Below are 19522 nucleotides of genomic sequence, written 5' to 3' on the forward strand. Positions count from 1 at the left end.
GTATCAATAATCATTCTAGAGGGCTTGAATAGGCCAATTAGAGAGCATCACTCTAGAGAAGCGGGTATTATAATTAGAAACTTTGCACCCATGCAAGTTGAAAGATGGGATCAAGTGAGTGATACTGATAAAGAAATACTTTTTAAAAACTTGATGATAAGAACTTTAACAATTATTTTAGTTACTTGTGATATAAAATTCAATTTCATTTAAGAATATCATTTATCTTTATGTTTTACCTTTTGTTACTTTCGACATAGAAGTTTTTATTTTCTATTTTTTCTTGTATGATTATATTTGTAATTTAACACCTGCTCTAATGATAACAAATATACTTTTGAAAAAGTGAATTATTTAAGACCTGGATAAAATTGTGAAGTTATAAAGCTTAACTGGTGTTTTCAATATAGATTTCATGAACACTAAGATTGTTTTTGTGTACGTATATGGACTCTACTCCTAAGAAGAGGAGAATCACCAACTCCCATTAGGTTTTCAAGTGGTACCCCCCTTCCTTGGTGTGTACATTTATCCTACCACTCTAACTCAGCCAGCGATAACCTTTACTGTGGTGGCCTTTTCCTGATAACTATAAACTAAATTTACCTTATTATGACCTTAAAGTAACCCTAAGAAAACCTCCTGGCCAATGATTTTTTATGTTCCTCTGTTTTGAACATGTGATTCCATATCTCTACTTCATTGTCTTTTTCCCTGGATCCATGGTAAGACTCCTTATTCCTTGTTTGCATGTGCTTTGAATCTGTCTTCGTAAGTGTTTCTGCTGGTATGTGGTCTTTTCTTACATATAAGTTAGTGTATGTAACAAGATTTTATTTCTCTACTGCACATATAGCTGTTTCCAACAAACTTAATCAATTTTACAGTGCATTTCATTTATATTTCTTGGCAATAGCCTAGCGTCATTAATGAGGTCCATGGAGCGTGATTTTTAGTGCATGAAGTTAAGTTGTGGCTGTACAAATTTTCTGCTTGTTGAATATTATAGGTTTGGATCAAGATTGGAGAATATGTATATATGAAGGAATTTTCAAATAGTCACAGTGAGGAGTATCTTAAAACTAAGTATGGTTTGTTTTGTTTGTGGTTTTCCTTCAGGAATCTCTTTGACCTGATATATTTGAGGGCATAACCTGCTGCTTGCTTAAACAGTGTAATGCGTATTGTCTCAAAATTGAGTGTGTTTTCTTAAGCTTGAGATTCACCAGAAAATCTCTTGGAGATAATAGAATTTTGATGGCACAATAGCAAATTTGGACAAAATTCTGTGTTGAAAATGAATTTTCCGTATATGTTCATATGAAGTGCAGTCATTTGGATTTTATATGGTTTTCTTTTATCATGCTTGTCGGCTAGTCTTTCAAATCCTATTGACTCCTGTACAAAATTGGATAGGATAAATTTATAGCTTGATATTTCAATAATTATTTGTGAGATTTTCTTATCATACTATTTAATATTTTCTTTTAATTTTGAGTTTGTTGTATTAATTTAATTTATACATGGTGACTGAGTTGAAATGTTTTTGTTTATGTCAGATGCTTTATGTGTTTATGTGCCCTAACATGTCGTATCTTTTGAGGGACTAGCACGAGCAATGGGCGCACCGAAGAAAATTCCTGTTGAAGGTATTTCTAGCTTTATATTGACTTAATTTTGAATGTTTGAAAGCTCTCGTTTGTGAATTGCATTCTTCACCTATGACTAAATTGACATATTTCTTTTTGATTATTTGTTTTGTAATTATTCTCTCAAAGCATTAAGATTTTTTGTTGTCAGTTGCCTAGATCAAATCCTTGCTACAAGTGAACCTCCTAAGCATAATGGCACCGATGAACCAACCATTACTGCAGGTAATATACATAATTGTTTTTAAGCTATCCCTTACTCATTGCAGGGCATTTGATAGTAAAGAAATTTTTGGTACACCTTGGTTTTGATTTGCAGAAACAAAAGCTCTGAAGTGAGCTTGAAGTTGTTCTGCTCGTTTATGATGAATTTTGTGCCGAGCTTAAAAATGATGGGAAGATGTATAGGTTGTAAGGTTTTGTTTGAACTTTGTTCTTCATTCAACTCAAGTTTTAGTTTAGATATAAAATTTTCAGTTTATATTTACAAATTCTGCTAAATGAGGCCACTGAAGAATGTATATATACATTTTTTGGGTATATTACCTTCTATTTTGGTTTAATTTTGTATGCAGAACAAAGAAATAAAGCATGTTGTTGATTTATAAGTGCTTTTGTGTTTCATAGATTGATGTTGTCATTTATTTTTGATATAGTTTATATGTGGGAAAAAATAATAATTTTGTAATTTTATATTTATTTACATAATAGTTAATAAAAGATTTTTATGTTAATTAAATGTTATCATTTTGTAAACATTAACATTTTATGATTAATGATATCTGAGATTATATTTTTTGTATTAATTAATGGATGTATTTGTAAAAGTATATGAATGAATACAATTTTTATTTTCTCCTAACAATTTTTTAACAATGATACTCATGAATAAATATAATTTTTTTGATTCTAAGCTTTTTATTATTATTGCCTCAAGCTAATAAAATTTGTATTATTTCTATATTATGTAATTTATTTAATTAATTGCAATAAAAAGGAGTGATGGATTGATCTTAATTGTTATAGCCAATGCATAATAATTGGATAATAAATTTATTTACTAAATATCACAAATTTTTTTTTTTTTTGGGAAACTTTTGGGCTTAGCCCGTATATTAAACCAAAACTGTAACAATTACAACTTCAAAGCAGAATAAAGGCCATAAAAAACAAACCTTGCAAAACTAAAAAAACTAATTCAGCATGTATACAAAAGTGCTGAATCAAAAAAATAACAGTAACAATTTTCATGATCAGCTCGGGAAAAAGCTCCATTGCCTGAATGCCTGGACTCAGAATAAACAAAATTGAATCGAGTAGGGTCACTTCCCTGGTTGCCCGTAGACCGTCCAAGGGAGCTGCAGAATGGAGCTTCATCATCGTCCAAGCAGGCCAAAATCTGCAGACTAAGCAAAAGTGTACAGTATGATCGCATCAATGCAGGGCGACTGAGCATGAAATCCAACCAGATTAAATCAGTTCCAGCAATATTAATTGATCCTTCCATTGAGATACTTTTTCAATCATCATTCTTTTAATGGCATGAACAATCGTAATGGAGCTTTGAACAGAATTTCCATATCTTCGAGCATTTCTCTCTTTCCATATATAGTAGACAGTACAGCAGGTGAGAAGCTTATAGTAGTTTTTAAGCAGTGAGTGACCTTTGTATTGCTCATGAATCCAAACAAAGAGATGCAGCAAAGTAGGTCGTAGCAACAGATCTTTTGTATCAGGAATAAGAGCATTTAAAACAAAAAAGGAATATGAACATTCGAAAAAAAGATGGGATACGGACTCATCTAACGTATGGCATAAGCTGCACTTCGAAGTGATAAATATCTGTCTAGCCCTCAAAGCATCAGCAGTTTTTAAACCTCCCAGAATTGCCATCCACACAAAAACGTTATGTTTCAAGCTGTATCGTTTGTGCCAAACAAATTTATGCCAAGAGCTAATTGGTATATCAGCATAAAACTCATCAGTATAACATTTATGTTTATAAACCTTCTTGTTCTTCCAGAGTAAACAAGGTTCATCATCTTGATGATCATTAGCAAAAAGGTTTCTCAAATGCATAGGAATAAAGTTAGGGATATCCCATTGTGAATTAATATAAAAATCCTTCAACAGAATGTTAGGAATGGAATCGGCATCCCTCAAGTAAGTCCCAAGAGTGACATTATTGCACCAATGATCCCATTTCAAAGAAATTGAAGCCTTGCTAGTGATGTTGAAATTAAAACAGTTTTTGGCTTGTGAAGCAGTTCGACAAACCGATTTTCAAAATTTGGACGCATTGCAGGGAGGAGGGCGCCATGGCGACATGTATTTATTTATCAACCAACTAGATAGAGGAGTGATACAGTTGTACATACGAAAAATAACCGAACAGTTATTAGCAAACTGAAGTGCATTAACTGTAGGTATACCCAAACCACCTCTATGCTTGGGACGACAGATAACATCCCAAGAAATCATGTGCAGCTTCCTAGAGGTGGAACAGTCCCCAAAAAATAAGAATCTGGAACTAGACTTTTTAAGGAATTTGATAACAGTTTTAGGTAGAATAGATCCACGAATCCAGTATCCAATAGAGTTTTGAATGGTAAACTTTAAGTATTGAAGTCTACCCCCAAAAGACAGCAAATTAGCTTTCCAACCATTCATCTTTTTGTTAATACTATCCATAAAAGGAAGATAATCTTCTATCTTTAGCCTTTGAAATGTTATAGGTATTCCAAGATAAGATATCTTAGAAGAAATATTATGTATTGATAGAATTTGACAGATCTCTTGCTGATATCTAAATAGCTTGGGGAACATGATAGCACTTTTTTCAAAATTGATTTTTAACCCCGTAACATTTGCAAATTCACTTAAAATATTAGCAAGCTTGTGGCAATTCTCAAAACTAGCCTCCCCAAATATCAATACATCATCTGCATACAACAAATGGGTTAAAGAGAAGTTTTTGACAGATATGCCTTTAAAATCTCTCCCATCCAGTAGGTTAGAGAGGGCGTCCATGGCAAGACAAAATAGATATGGACTTAATGGACATCCTTGCCTCAGCCCTGCAGAAGTGTTAAAATAACCCTCCAAAGCGCCATTAAGAACAATAGAAAAGTTTACATCAGTAATACACATTTTAATCCAATTGACAAAAACATTTGGAAAGCCTTTCTTTACCATCCTATCTAGAATGAATCCCCTTGATACTGTATCAAAAGCTTTCTTTATGTCTAATTTGGCACAAAAAAAGTTTGCTCCACCTCTTTTTCCAGCAGAGGCTAGAATGTCACTTGCTAGCAAAATATTATCAGTAGATATTCTGGATTTGATAAACCCCGACTGATTAGACTCGATAATGGAAGGCATGATCGGTTTGAGTCTATTTGATATCACTTTAGCAATGATTTTGTATAATACATTACATAGAGCAATCGGCCTGTAATCAGCAATACTAGTAGCATTTTTATGTTTAGGAATAATAGCAAGAGCAGTGGCTTTTACCCCATTAGGGATGTAACCCTTGAAGAAAAAGGAGCGAATTGCCCTGCACACAAGTGGGCCCACAATGTGCCATCCCGTTTTGTAAAAGTGGAAGTTAAAACCGTCAGGGCCCGGAGCAGAAGTTGAGTTACCCTGAAAAACAGCTTTTTTAATTTCTTCTTCCTGTATATAAGATGTTAGAGCATGGTGACACGTTTCAGGAATAGTATACCCAATTGGCAGGGAATCCAAAGAATGATTTTGAGAAGGAGGGGGATTGTAAAGTTCCTGGAAGTGTTTCAAAATAGTGGAAACTACAGTATCCCGATTGTTGGATGGAGTAGAAGCAATCAGGTTGATAACTGATTTGGAGCTGCTTCTTCTACACCTGATTTTGCCATATAAAAATTTGAGATCTTCCTCCCCATGTTTCAACCAATTCACTTTTGCTCTTTGAATAATCCAGGAGGCAGTAATAGCATTAAACTCTGCAATTTTAGCATTAGTATCTTTTAAAGCTATATTAAGAGTAGGACTGTTCGGCTCTTCATGAAGCTTCTCCAAGATCTCTCCTTGGAGCCGTAGCAAAGAGTTTAAGTGCCTTGCAATAGAGTTGGAGTTTGACCACAGCTCTTTCTTTATTAAAGACTTTAATTGCCTTAGAGTGTTGCATAGGTGAGAAAGAGGATTGCCAGTAACATTTTCAGAAAATACTTGTAAGAGTAGAGTCCAATATCTATCCAATTTTGCCCAATAATTTTTAAAGAGAAATCTATGACGAACCTGATTAACAATGCCAGAATGTAAAATGATAGGGCAATGGTCCGAACAAGCCGGACTTTGAATGGAATAGAAAGAATCAGTGAAAGCATTCATCCAACAATTGTTCACCAAAACTCTATCAAGCTTGATATGGATGGGGTTGTCAACACGTTGATTGAACCAAGTGTATTTACTTCCAACAGAATTCAAATCCATTAGGCTATTTTTGAATATCATGCTATTAATGTCATACATAGCAGATTGAGTCAAAGAAGAGCCCCCAAGTTTCTCATACGCAAATCTACAATAATTAAAATCTCCCAAAAGGAGCCAAGGAATGTCAGCAGCAGGAGCAACCAGATCAATAGATTCCCAAAGCTCTTTTCGTTCAAGGGTGCTATTAGAGGCATAAATAACGGATATCTGAAATAGGGAAGTAGATGCAACAGAAACCATACCAGATATCATTTGTGAAGTGACATGAGTAGGATGAAAGCACAGCTTATTCGCATTCCACTTTATCCAGATCCTCCCCGAAGAAGACAGGGCAAAATTATGGCAACTACTTTCATTATAGAAAATTGAGTGAGACTGTTCAAAGAACGGGTCTTGCAAGGAATTGGCATGAATCCTATTTTCCAAAATACAGATCATGTCTAATTTGAAGGACTCCGTAAGACGCTTGCAACAAAGGACTTTATCAGGACGATTGAAACCACGAACATTCCACGCCGCAATGGATGAAATAAACATTATTAATTGGAAGAATGGGGTTTTTTGACCTGCTTCCCCTTAGCAGATTTTTTAGATGCCGTGGTTTCTTTGAATTTTTCTTTCTGTTTTTGTTTTTTGGAATAAACTTCCTGACCAATTTTTCCGGAGTCAGGCTCTTCCAATATGTTTCTGACATCCTCATCTATTAGAACATCAAACTTGTTCGGAGACATGACCGACACATCCTGATTCAAAACCGCACCAAGGATGTGTAACGAGCTGGATGAGGCAGAGACTACCTCCTCGTCGTTGGGTGAATTTAAATTTGGGATAGCTGAAACCATTGGGGCTTCAACAGTCATGGAGTTATGAGGGATAGAGGTGTCCTGAACCATAGGACTGTTAGTAGCTTGGGATTGAGGGGTTGGGGAATGAGCCTGATAATGGAGAGGAAGCCCAATAATGTTTGTAGTGGTAGTGGTGGCATTTGAAGCATTAAACTGCTGATCCGGTGGGTTTTGAGAAGACTGGACTTTTGGTTTAGGAATTTCCGATGGAGGTTTTGAGAAATCTCTAGCATTAGAAGAATTCCTGTTTCTACCTTTCCTACTAAAACTCCTACCACGATGAGTTTTAGTAGGATTTTCCGGTTTTTCAGCAACTACCTCTGGTTTAGACGGACATGCAGAAGAGTAATGCATTAGAGACTTACAGTGGTCACAAGGGAAAGGACGCCATTCGTACTGCACCTTCAAGCTTACGATGTCTCCATCCAGTGATACTTTAATTTCTTCCGGGTAGGCAGCGTTATTGTCCACCAGAACACACACCCTCGCGAAGGTGAGTCGCATTTTCTGCTCCGTAAGGTTGTCCGCGGCAAGAGGAATTCCAATCTTGCTAGCAATTCTAGAGATCCCCTCTGAATTCCAACATGCAAGGGGTAAATCACGGATTTTTACCCATATCGGGACGGACGTGAAGTTTTCCCACTGCGGCTTGAACTTAGGGTGCCACTTTTGAAGAACAAAAGGCCTTCCCAGCAAAAACCAAACTCCCCGAGACCAGACCATCTCGTAATCTTCCGAACACGAAAAACGAAGGAGAAAGAAACCATCGTTTAACGATAAGAGCTGGACAGATCCTTTAAGACTCCATGTTTTCTGTATGGCACCGAGCAACGCTTCATAGAACGGACGTCTACCAATAGAGTATCCAACAAGACATAAGTTCCAATCTTCTCCACCTTTAGTCAGCTTCTCATCAGAAAAAGGAACTATTTCTGGTTCCTGTGGGTAGTGAGAAAGACAAAGAACTTTGGGAGCAGAGGGTTCTGGACCGAAAACTTTGTTCCAGTTTCTGGGAGTAGAAGAAGGAAATACCACAGGAGCCTTAACAAGAGCAGGGAAATCAGAAGGATTAAAACTCTCACCCATATTAAAAAGGAAGAAAGAGGCCTCCGGCCAAGCCGGAGGAGTGAAGAAGATCGTATGCTCAGAAGATGGCTGGAAGGAAGAAAAACCCTAGTCGCCCAATCTTTCTTTGCCACTATGTTTGCTCTCGCATAAAGCTCCGCATTTTGTTTTAATTTTTCACAGGACTGTTTCTAGTGGTGGTACGGTACGGCGAATATTTGCATCCGAGCCGAGCAATTTAGAACTTCCGAAACACGAAAAACTCTCTGCTCGGGACTGAGAAGACTTAATAATGGAATCGTAGAGACGCGGGACGACGGTTTTGGCGTCCTTTCACCAACTACGCGGTTTCTGCCGCATTTGTAGGAGATTCTTAGGCTCAAAGCAGTTTTTCACTTTTTTGGTTAAAAAATTAAAAAATTTTAATAAAAAAAAAATCACTTTAAAAAATTAAAAAAAAAATTATTCTAAATAAAATCCTAGTTATTTATTTGATTGAATTCGGTAGTTAACTAAGTACAATTAAAGCTTCATTTATAATTTTTTCACTTTTCATTTAATTTTTTAGTACAAAGTTTTATTTTTATATTAAAAATTTGTTTTAAAAATTGGTAAGAAAGTCAGTTTTAAACGAAACTTAAGATTTCGTTAGTGATAGTTTTATTATTGATTTTTAAAGAACCTTTCTAGTGAAAAAATGTTTAAGTTTAAAATTTTCTTATTAAAGTTTTACTTTAAGAAGCAGTAAGAAAATTGTTTCAAACGAAATCTAAGATGTACTTTATTATTTCTTTATTATTAATTTTGATTATTTAAAAAAATTATAATAAAAATTATTTGAAGAAAGGACTTGGATTGCATTCTATGTAGAACTAATATCATAAAAACAAATCATTCACATTTAGAAGAAAAGCTCAAAAATTCATTATAAATATAACATTAAGCATGATATTTATATACTAAATTAAAAGGATAAAAAGGAGAGCAAGTTTATTATAATTCATTCACAAAAGAAAAGTTGATCACCCATAGTTTACTATCTTACAATTATAATAACACAAATGAATTATTTGTTCATTTGAGAGAGAATGAAATTAAGATATTTATTATTTCTCTATTGCTAAATATATGAGTAATGCATTATATCCAATATCCATCATGCTTAAAATCAAAGAGAACGCTTAACAAAAAGTAAAATCACATAGCAAAGTGACAAGGATTTACTTGCAAGGGGTCTAATTTTATTGCACGCGCATTAAATGCACACAAATAAAAATTAAAATGCATGTGAGCATTAAATACATGTGCATTAAATGCTATTGAATAAAAAATTTAATTATATATTTTTAATTTTGTTCAGAAGAAACGATGGCTAACTATTTTAAAAAGATAATATAGATTTATAGGTTTCATAAATTTTCTTAACTTTGATCAAAATAGTGCATAAAAATAATCTTCTTCATTTTCTCCAAAATAGATCTTTTTTTCAAATTACAAAAAAAAATCTACAACAAAAGATTAATGCACAAGAATTGATCACTTCAATATATAAGAAATCTATCATTATTAATTTATTGTATTAACTAAACATGTAAATAAGATCCATTTGTCAATTCATGTTATAACACAAGCTCATCCTCTCACCAATTCTTCTTTTTCCATGAGCAAATCTCCTAAGCAATCTCTAAGCCAACATAATTGATACAACCTTTCAACAAGCCTATATATAACTTGAGAAAAAATTAAACACTCACAAAATCAAGTAGCAAAATTAAGAAGTAGAATCTAAACCGAAAAATAAAAAAAGACTCTAAATTGCTATTGATTTATCCTCTATGTTGGTGATATTATTGCAATTAGTAGCTTCAAATACTAACATTATATAATTAAAATAGCTTGATTATCATAATCATAAGTCTACCAACCAGTCACGAGCATAAATATACCAATCGGTCACGAAAGATAGCAGTTGTTAAGTGAAGAAAAAAGAAAAAATCTAGTATTATCACCCTATAAAGGCATCCTTTTATATGAATGATATGATTCAAAAGCATCACTTAAATCAGAAGACTTTATATTTGTAAATTTGAATCAAGCTTGAAGTTATGTGGTCGTTTAGCCTTATCCATCTTTCTAAAAGTAACAGATATCCTACAAAATTTAAGAAAATAAAAATTAAGTACATTAGAAATTCAAGATAGACGTATAATTAAAAATGAGGTTAAATTATGAAACCTCTTGTAGGAAACTACAGGAATACAATGCTTAGCAAGATCGGCTCCATTGCCATTTAAGACCAGCACATATCTGGATATTTGATATTTGAAGTTAAGAATCTATATGATATGAAATTATCTAATATCTATAGAAGAGTTTAATGTATAACTTATTAAAAAAAAGTAAAATATGAAAGGAAGAAAAATAATATCTTATACTTACCCAGTTGGAAGAGGAATTGAAGCTGATCCAATGAATTCGCCCGGTCCAACAATTTCTAGCTTGTGTCCAAACATTATATTACACTCGCTTAAAAATGACACGATAGAAAACGGCCTTACAAAATCATGACTATCAATATGAGGCGGTATGCAATCACCAGGCTCATATATATTAATAATGCAACTATCAGGTACACAATTAATAGGCAGAACGTATGATGTAATTAATCGTTTTATCATAACCTTGAAGAGATTTGGAATATGATCAACAATCACATTACGACGGATACCAGGAGGGGTCCCATTCTTTTCCTATAATTAACTTCATTATTAGTTTTATATTTATTTAAAATGAATAAATATAAAAATAAATAAGTTCAAATTACAATTGCATAGTTATAACAATATCTGAATTGTATTGTCACTTGTCCTTTGTCATGCATCCAATTTTTTTGTTCAGAATATGTATGCTCTAAATAAAATCTTAAAATTTATCAAATGTTATAAATGATAAGAAAAGATAAAATTCTAAAGAAATGACTCAGAATATAAATGTTATACTTTTAGACATTAATCAAGGAACTAATTAAGGAAAACATCAACAATTATATATGCCAAAACTAAAATAAATATGAATATGAACTCATAGTTTAATATTTTGTTCATATAAGTAGCTTCAAATACGATGTTACAAGTATAATAAATATATAAAAAAAAATTATAAATGAATGTAAAAGAAAAAATGAATAATTTTGAACATACCTCCAAGTTCATCCGATCTTCCTTCCTTTGTTTTGCAAATCATAGATAAATTGCACAATTTCTTTTTGTTCCATAGAATTAAAAATGCCTATGTGCAACTCTAGGCCATACAAAATATTTACAAATATTCTATTTATCCTCTCAAGAGAAATATAATCTTTTTTCATGTCGAAGCCTTTAAAGACTTGTTGATTTCTCTCCTCTATGTAGAGTTTGGTGTTCTTCATATTCGACTTGACCTTCTCCTCTACTACAAATTCATGTGAATTCTTCTTCTAGTTCTTTTCGATCTCTTGTTTTTTAGATAAATTAATCCAAGAAATGTGATTGTATCTTTCAGGTGAGCCCATCTAAGGTAAAGATAAATTTCATAAAAACTCAGAAATAAAGTATTCCATAAACATGAATAATGTATATAAAAGGATACTTGTGAGTACCTAATGAAGCCGAAGAATAGTAGTTTAATGACTTTTAAAAATGTTTAAAGTTTTAATCATTTCTTAGTGGAAAAAGAAAAATAACACATAAACATAATTAAAATAATTAACTAATACTTGAAAACCTATTACAAAATTTAAATATATCATTGAATAACGGCAAGCTCAATCGAATGCTACAAAAGTGGGAAAGCCTTCTTCATATATGACCTTTCCTTATCATAGCTTGGTGCTTGATCCTTGCTCAACTCAAAATGTTGGGCTAGAGGTGTAAAAACTGATTTAAAAGCTTTCATAACAAACCTATCAATAATCTTCTTGATGCATATTCCTTATAAGAAGAACAAGGCTTTTTTTTTCTAACTGGATGAACTCCATTACAAGAATTTTCTTGGCATACTAAGATATTTTTTAGAACTCCATTTAAAGAAAAGCCTTCCATATGGTGATTTCTTTTAAAACAAAAATTGCAAGTGATATATCATCAATTGAGAGTAAAAGATAGTTTGTACTATTTTTCTTAAGATAAAAATCTAAGTCTAGTTTCTAGAATATATATCATTTATACAAATTAGTTAAGATAAAAGTAATTCATGAAAATTAAATGAGCTATATCTTTAAAGGTTATAGAAGTCATTGCATAAGGCAATTCCTTTCCTATAGTGAGAACAAGTTAGATATTAAAAAAAAAAAACCCTAGCCGCCTCTGCTGCTCCTCTTCGAGGCGATTCCGAGGCGATTTCACCGCCGCCTCTGCTGCTCCTCTTCGATGCGTTTCCGAGGCGATTTCACCGGTGAGAGGTGTGCGATCTCTGTTGTGGTTCCTTCGAGTGTTTGGCCTGTTTTCCTTGGCTGTTTCTCTGGTAATCTCGTTCCACTTTCTCGTTGACGTTTTCCGTTCTCGTTTCATTTTTTCTTCCCCTGGTTTTGGTGTTTTCGGCCTTTAGTTTTGTTTTATTTTCTTTTGTGGGGGTGGGGGACGATGTCGGCTCCGACGTCGTCTTCCCCGGCCGCTGTGCCTGCTTTAACTGGTAAAACTAGGTCTTTTAAAGATGTGGTTTCCGGTGGCTCCTCTTCGTCTTCCCCTAAAGTTACATTTGTGCACTCGACTTTTAAAGGTTGTCCGGCTCTGTTATTTGAGGATGTGGTTGTTAATCAGCTTGCAGCTCCTTTTTCTTTCACCCTTGTCGGGAAGTTTATGCTTCGGAGGCCTAATCTGGATGTTATTAGAAAATTTTTCTTTAGTTTGAAATTGTGTTGTTCGTTTTCTGTCGGCTTGCTTGATCCTAAACATGTCGTCGTTCAGTTGTCTAATGATCTCGATTATAGCCGAATTTTTTCTCGTCGCTCATATTATATTCAGGGATGCCAAATGAGGCTCCTCAAGTGGTCTACGGATTTTGATGTCAGGGAAGAATCCCCCATAGCTCCTGTGTGGTTAGCTTTCCCTAACCTGCGACTGCACTTTTTTAATTCTCATATCTTGTTTGCCCTCGCTTCTGTATTTGGTCAGCCATTGCAGACTGATCAAGCTACTGCCTCTCTCTCGAGGCCGTCCGTGGCAAGAATTTTAGTTGAATTGGATGTTACTAAAAAACATCCGAAAGAAATTTGGTTAGGATTGGAGAACAATGGTTATTTCCAAAAGGTTGAAATCGAAAACTTACCCAATTTTTGCTCACATTGTAGAATGCATGGTCATGGGATAAATGAATGTTTTAGATTACACCCTAATTTACGCAAGGAGAAAGTTGTTCCTAATGTTAATGTCGGTAAGGAAATTGAGGTGACTAATGTGCATCAGGCCAACGAGGGTCCTATTCTTGTACATGGTGATGAAAATGGTGATACTAAGGGGGATACATCTGCGGATCCGATTAATACTTTACCTGTTATTAATAATCAGGAGCCTGTGCTTTCTGATAACGCAGGTATAAATGAACAGGATTCCTTGGGTCCTGTTAATGTTGCGGATGACAGTGCGTTAGAATATCATAAATGGGACAATGCTGATATAGTGAAAAGTTCTGATGAGTTGGTGGTTGTTTTACAGGAAGGGGAAGATATCTCTTCTAACTCATTGGAAAAAGCTTTTATTAATGATAGTAATGTTCATGTTGGAAAGCAAAATTCTCTGTTGCTGAATAATGATGTTTCTTCTTCTGATTTAATTCCTTATATTGATGTTGATTTACATAATGCTTTGTCTTATAATGTGAAGAGGAATGGCTCCACAAAGGAGGATGGTGTGCTGTTTTTGGAAGCTGAAAGCTCTGCTTCGGAGAGCTTGGTTGGTGAGACTAACAATGGCTTTCAAGCTTCTGAAAATTTTAATTGTAATGCTTTTACTGATACGGAAATTGGAATTAATGCTAAATGTTATGCTAGAATGGACAATGATTTAAGCTTTACTAAGAGTCGTGGGAAGAGAGGTAAAAAACCTAGAAATGCTATTTTGCTTTCTCCTAGAAATACCCGTTCACACACTGCTCATTAATTTTGTTTGCTATGATTAATACAATCATTTGGAATGTGAGGGGGATAGGTTGCCCTTCCTCTAGGCTTCGGGCTAAAAATCTTTGTCGCATCCATAACATTTCTGTTCTTGTTTTGCTTGAACCTCTCATTTCAATGGAGAAGCTGATTCCTACTGCGAAATTTTTGGGTTTTCATCAGGCTTTTGCTAATGTCTCTAACAAAATTTGGGTCTTCTGGAAAGATTTTGTTAGGATTGATGTGATTGATAATTTTACTCAAGTTTTGCATTGTAATATTGAATCTTTAAATTTTCAATGTGTTGCTTCTTTTGTTTATGCTGCTTCCTCTCGTTTTGGTAGAAAAGCTTTGTGGGAACAAATTGAGAATTTTCATAGTATTTCCTCTTTACCTTGGTTGATGGGTGGTGATTTTAATTCTATTACTACTCCTTCCGAGCGTGTTGGAGGATCTCATCCTATTTATCAATCTATGGAGGACTTCAATGACATGATTATGAACTGTAATCTTATTGACATTGGTTTTATTGGTAACAAATTTACGTGGAATAGGGGTCATCTTTGGCAACGGCTTGACAGAGTTCTTTTTAATAATGCTTGGGTTAATGTTTTTAATGCTACTAAGGTGGTGCACTTGAGTCGTACCCTTTCCGATCATTCCCCCCTTCTTATTAATGTTAACTGTACTAGAGGGGGCTTGCATTGTCAATTGGATCCTACGGATGCTAATTGGGCTGCCCTTACGGAGGCCAAGATGTCCCTCAGTAAACTTCAATGTCAGGAAGAGATTTTCTGGAAACAAAAGGCGGCGATGAAACATTTGAAGGAAGGGGATAATAATACTAGATACTTTCATGCTTTGGTTAATAAAAAATGTGTCATTAATGGTATTCACAAAATTGCTCGTGAGGATGGTTCCTTTACTGATAATGATGAGGAAATTGCTAATCTGGCTGTTAGTTTTTTTCAAAAGCATCTTAATAAAAATTTTTGTCCTATGGATATTGATGACTACTCCTTTATTCCTAATAGGGTGACCATTGAGGATAATGTCTCTCTTTCTATGTGCCCTCTTATGGAAGAGGTTAAAGATACGCTTTTTGATATGAATGCTGAGTCGGTTGCTGGGCCTGATGGGTTTACTGTTAAATTCTTCCAACACACGTGGCATTTTGTCTGTGATGATGTTTATAATGCTGTTGTTGATTTTTTCAATGGCTCTCCTATTCCTAAGTTTTTCTCTTCTACTTCTATTGTTTTAATTCCTAAGAATATTGAGGTGAACAATTGGAATGACTTTAGGCCTATTAGTTTGTGTTCGGTTTTTTATAAATTGATTTCAAAAATTATGGTGAATCGTCTTTCTTTGCTTCTTCCTAAACTTATTTCTCCCAACCAAATGGGGTTTGTGAAGGGTCGTGCTATAGTTGATAATATTCTGCTTGCTCAGGAATTCTGCCAAGATCTGGACATTAAAACTATAGGGGGAAACATGATTTTGAAACTTGACATTGCTAAGGCTTATGATAACATTAATTGGAATTTTATTTATAAAATGTTACATTTCTTTGGTTTTGATTGTAAGTTTATTTCTCTTATATGTACGTGTATTGAAAGTCCTTTCTTTTCTATTATCTTGAATGGTAACTGTCATGGTTTCTTTAAATCTTCCCACGGTTTGAGGCAAGGAGACCCTATATCTCCGGCGATCTTCATTCTTGCGGTGGATTATTTATCTAGAGGGATTAATGATTTGTTTATTAAATTTCCTAATATTTATTATAGAACCATTGGTGGCATCAAGATTTCTCACTTATGCTTTGCTGATGATTTTATTATTTTTATGAATGCTTCTAAGAATGGTATTTCTAAAGTTTTGAGGCTGTTTAATCATTTTGAAGCGGTCAGCGGTCTTGTTTTTAATAAAGGTAAGAGCGGGTTTGTTATTTCTAAGAACGTCTCACAGAATAGGATTTTGGGTATCAAGGAGGTTACCGGTTATTCTCAAACTAGTTTGCCGCTTAAATATTTAGGGATTCCTTTATTTAAAGATAGGAAGAAGTCTTTTCTTTTTTATGATTTAATTTCTAAGGTTCATAATAGATTGGCTTCTTGGGAATCTAAATTCTTGAGCTATGGCGGTAGGCTTGTTCTTATTAAAAGTGTGTTGGCTTCTATACTGGTTTATTCTTTTCAAGTGTTGTTCCCTACTAAGTCGGTTTGCATGAGGATTGATAGGATTTTAAACAAATTTTTCTGGAGAGGTTCTTCTAACACTTCTAAAATCCATTGGTCGACTTGGTCCAAGTGTTGTGGTACTTATCAGGAAGGGGATCTTGGTTGCAAGTCTATGCTTGATATGGCTACTGCTTTCTCTTTAAAATTATGGTATAATTTAAGAGCTAATAGTTCGTTATGGGCTAATTTTATGATTTCTAAGTACTGTGGGGATTCTCATCCCTCCACGTGTTTTTATTCTAAAGGTAATTCTCTTGTTTGGCATCGGATGCTTAAAGTTAAGTGGATTATTGAGCCTAAGCTTGCTTGGGGTCTAGGGGAAGGTAACATTTTCTTTTGGCAAGATAGGTGGATTAATGGCTTTTCTATAGATGATCTCCTTTCATCTAATACGTTGAGCTCGATTAAAGTTAATTTTTTCTTTTTTGGTAATGGTTGGGATGTGGATAAGCTTTCTAATGTTATTCCGGATTACATTATCTCTTTGATTACCAATATTTCTATTAATCGTTGTGCTAAAGATGCTTTGCTTTGTAAATTTACTAAAGATGGTCTTTTCTCTACCAAACAAGCTTGGCATGTGTTTCGTAATATTAAATTGTCTTCTAAGTCTTTTAAAATGATGTGGCATAAGAGTATTCCGACCACGGTATCTGTCTTTATTTGGAGAGTTCTTAAGCATTTTGTTCCTACTGATGATATGCTGAGGAAAAAAGGTTTATTTATTACTTCTAAATGTCAATGTTGTGTTAACTTAGAGACGATTCATCATGTGTTTGTTTCTTCTCCTATTGCGGTTAAGGTTTGGAATTACTTTGGGGAGATTTTTCATGTTAATGGTGGTGGCCCTGTATGTTCTGTATTTTCCTTGCTGGAGGTTTGGATGGTGAGAGTGAAAGGGCATATCCGTAATGTTATTCCCCTTCTTATCATTTGGTTTATTTGGTTAGCTCGTAATGATTCTCGGTTTAATAATATTGTGATGAATCATCTTTCTATTATTTCGAGAATTAAGGATAAAATTTTTGCTCTTTATTCGGCTAACCTTTTATCCTTTAAAAGTTTTGGTAACAATACTTCTTCTGTTGAGTTTTTTGGGATTACTGGTAATGGTGCTCCGGTTAATAGGTTCACTTCTTGGTCTCCTCCTAATGCTAATTGTTTTAAGCTGAATATTAATTCTGTGTTGGTTGAGACCAAGTGGTGCAGTGGTGGTTTAATCAGGAATTCTGAAGGGGTGTTCATTGTTGGCTTTGCTGGGTTGTCTGGGGCTGCTGACTATCTGGAAAGTTTATTGTTGGCTGTGCTTTACGGGCTTTCTCTCTGTTTTAGCCTGGAAGTTTACAATGTGGTTGTTGAGAGTAATATTAGCATTGATCAAACGGTTTTGCTGGGTGTGGATGGTACTACTTGTGGGCATGCTTTATTTTATATTCGTAGAAAGGTTATGGTATTAACTAATTCTTTGGAATGTTCTTATAATGTGGTTAAGAATGAAATTAATGCTGCTTGCAGGAACAATCTTCCTCCTGGGCTCGAACTCCGAAGCTGCCTCGATCGACGGGAAATCGCCTTGGAACGGCTTCTCGTTCGGGTTCGCCGGATTTCCTGCCGGCGGCGGCTTTGACCGGTCGGGATCGACGTGGGGAAGGGAGAGGAAACCTAGGGGAGCTCTCACACCAAATATCTCCGGCTGAGAGCGTCTAGGTCGGGAGCAAAAAGCCAAAAGTCCTTCTAAACCTAATTCTCTCCTTATTTAAACTCCTAAACGACCAAGGGACGGCTAGGATCTAATCTAGATGAATTTAGGAGGGAAAATAAGTTTCAAACCACGGGCCCTTCAATTCCAAAACGTTTGGAGGCTTTAAATCCCCTTAATGACCTCTTAATTCCAATTAAATAGGAGATTTTGACCCAATTAAGACTCGATTTGACCAGGTCGCCTGGTGTGCAGGTTTTTGGAGCATCGCGCTCGTTTTGTGGCAGAGTTCGTGTCCTGATTGGTAGATTAAGCTGTCTGTGTTTTTCTCTTCCCTTGCTCTTATTTTTTGGGTTATTAGAATGTTTTTAGTGATCATTGTATTTTGTGTAGCAGGGAATTCGGGCTCTTAGGTTTTCTTTCCTTTTTTGATTGTAGCTCTTTGAGCGGTAGCGGGCTAGAATTCCCTTTAAGGACTTCTGTAATTTTTACCCTTATTATCGCGTAAGCCCGTCGGTGGGTTTTAACCAAAAAAAAAAAAAGTCATTGCATAAGGCAGCGGCAACAATTCTATAAAATAATTACTAATCACAAGACCAACATTTCGCCGAGAATTTTTAAGGCAAAACCAACAAAAGTAACTCTTTAACCCTCCTAACTACAACAAAAGAATACAACATAAGAGAATGAGAACTTTAGAAGTATCTTTACATACTACAATCTACTCAAAGCTTTACTACTTTAAAGTAAGCTGCTTATGTCAATGGAGATAAGTTAGATAATCAAACAAGTATAATGTTGCAACTCACAAGCATCAAAGAGGGGTTGCCTCGGTTTTGAAGCTTTCATTATCCTTAAGAAGTCTACATGCTAGGTTATTAGAGAGAACATCAGCTATTTTCTATGACCTTCAACAATAATATCCATCAAGACGGAGTGCTCGTCTCTCAGGAAAATCTAAATGCAAATTTTGTATTAGATATGATACTACCAATAGAATTTGCCCTAAATGAAGATTTTATGCCCTAAAATTACCACACCTTATTTTTCAAGGAATAATGATTCACAGAATCCTGATAGCATAATGTTAATGGTATTATTCTCCTATTACCAACTATATAATTAAGATATTTGAGGAGTAGGAAGCCTGAGGTGATGAATGAAGTTTATTGTAATCAACAAAAAAAAAATATAACTATTTTGGCAAACAATTTTAAGAAATATAATTCGGACAAAAAATATAAAATTAATTACCTAAATTTGAAGCCGAAATAGTACAGATTCGCTGAAGCAAAAAAATAGAGATCCAGAATTGAAATCCAAATCACGAAAGCGCTAAAGTGAAAACATGCCACAGTCATCTTATCATTTATATATATAAGGGATAAAGAGAACATGTGACAGTCATCTTACGGGAAACG

General features: G+C 34.6%; 1 pseudogene; it reads right to left on the bottom strand.

The window, feature by feature from the left end:
- Nucleotides 1–10104: 10104 nt before the first annotated feature.
- Nucleotides 10105–11459, bottom strand: LOC110104661 (annotated as a pseudogene).
- Between the last annotated feature and the right edge of the window lie 8063 nt (nt 11460–19522).

This window comes from Dendrobium catenatum, unplaced genomic scaffold (genome assembly GCF_001605985.2).
Source record: "Dendrobium catenatum unplaced genomic scaffold, ASM160598v2 fragScaff_scaffold_853, whole genome shotgun sequence".
NCBI classification, from domain to species: domain Eukaryota; kingdom Viridiplantae; phylum Streptophyta; class Magnoliopsida; order Asparagales; family Orchidaceae; genus Dendrobium; species Dendrobium catenatum.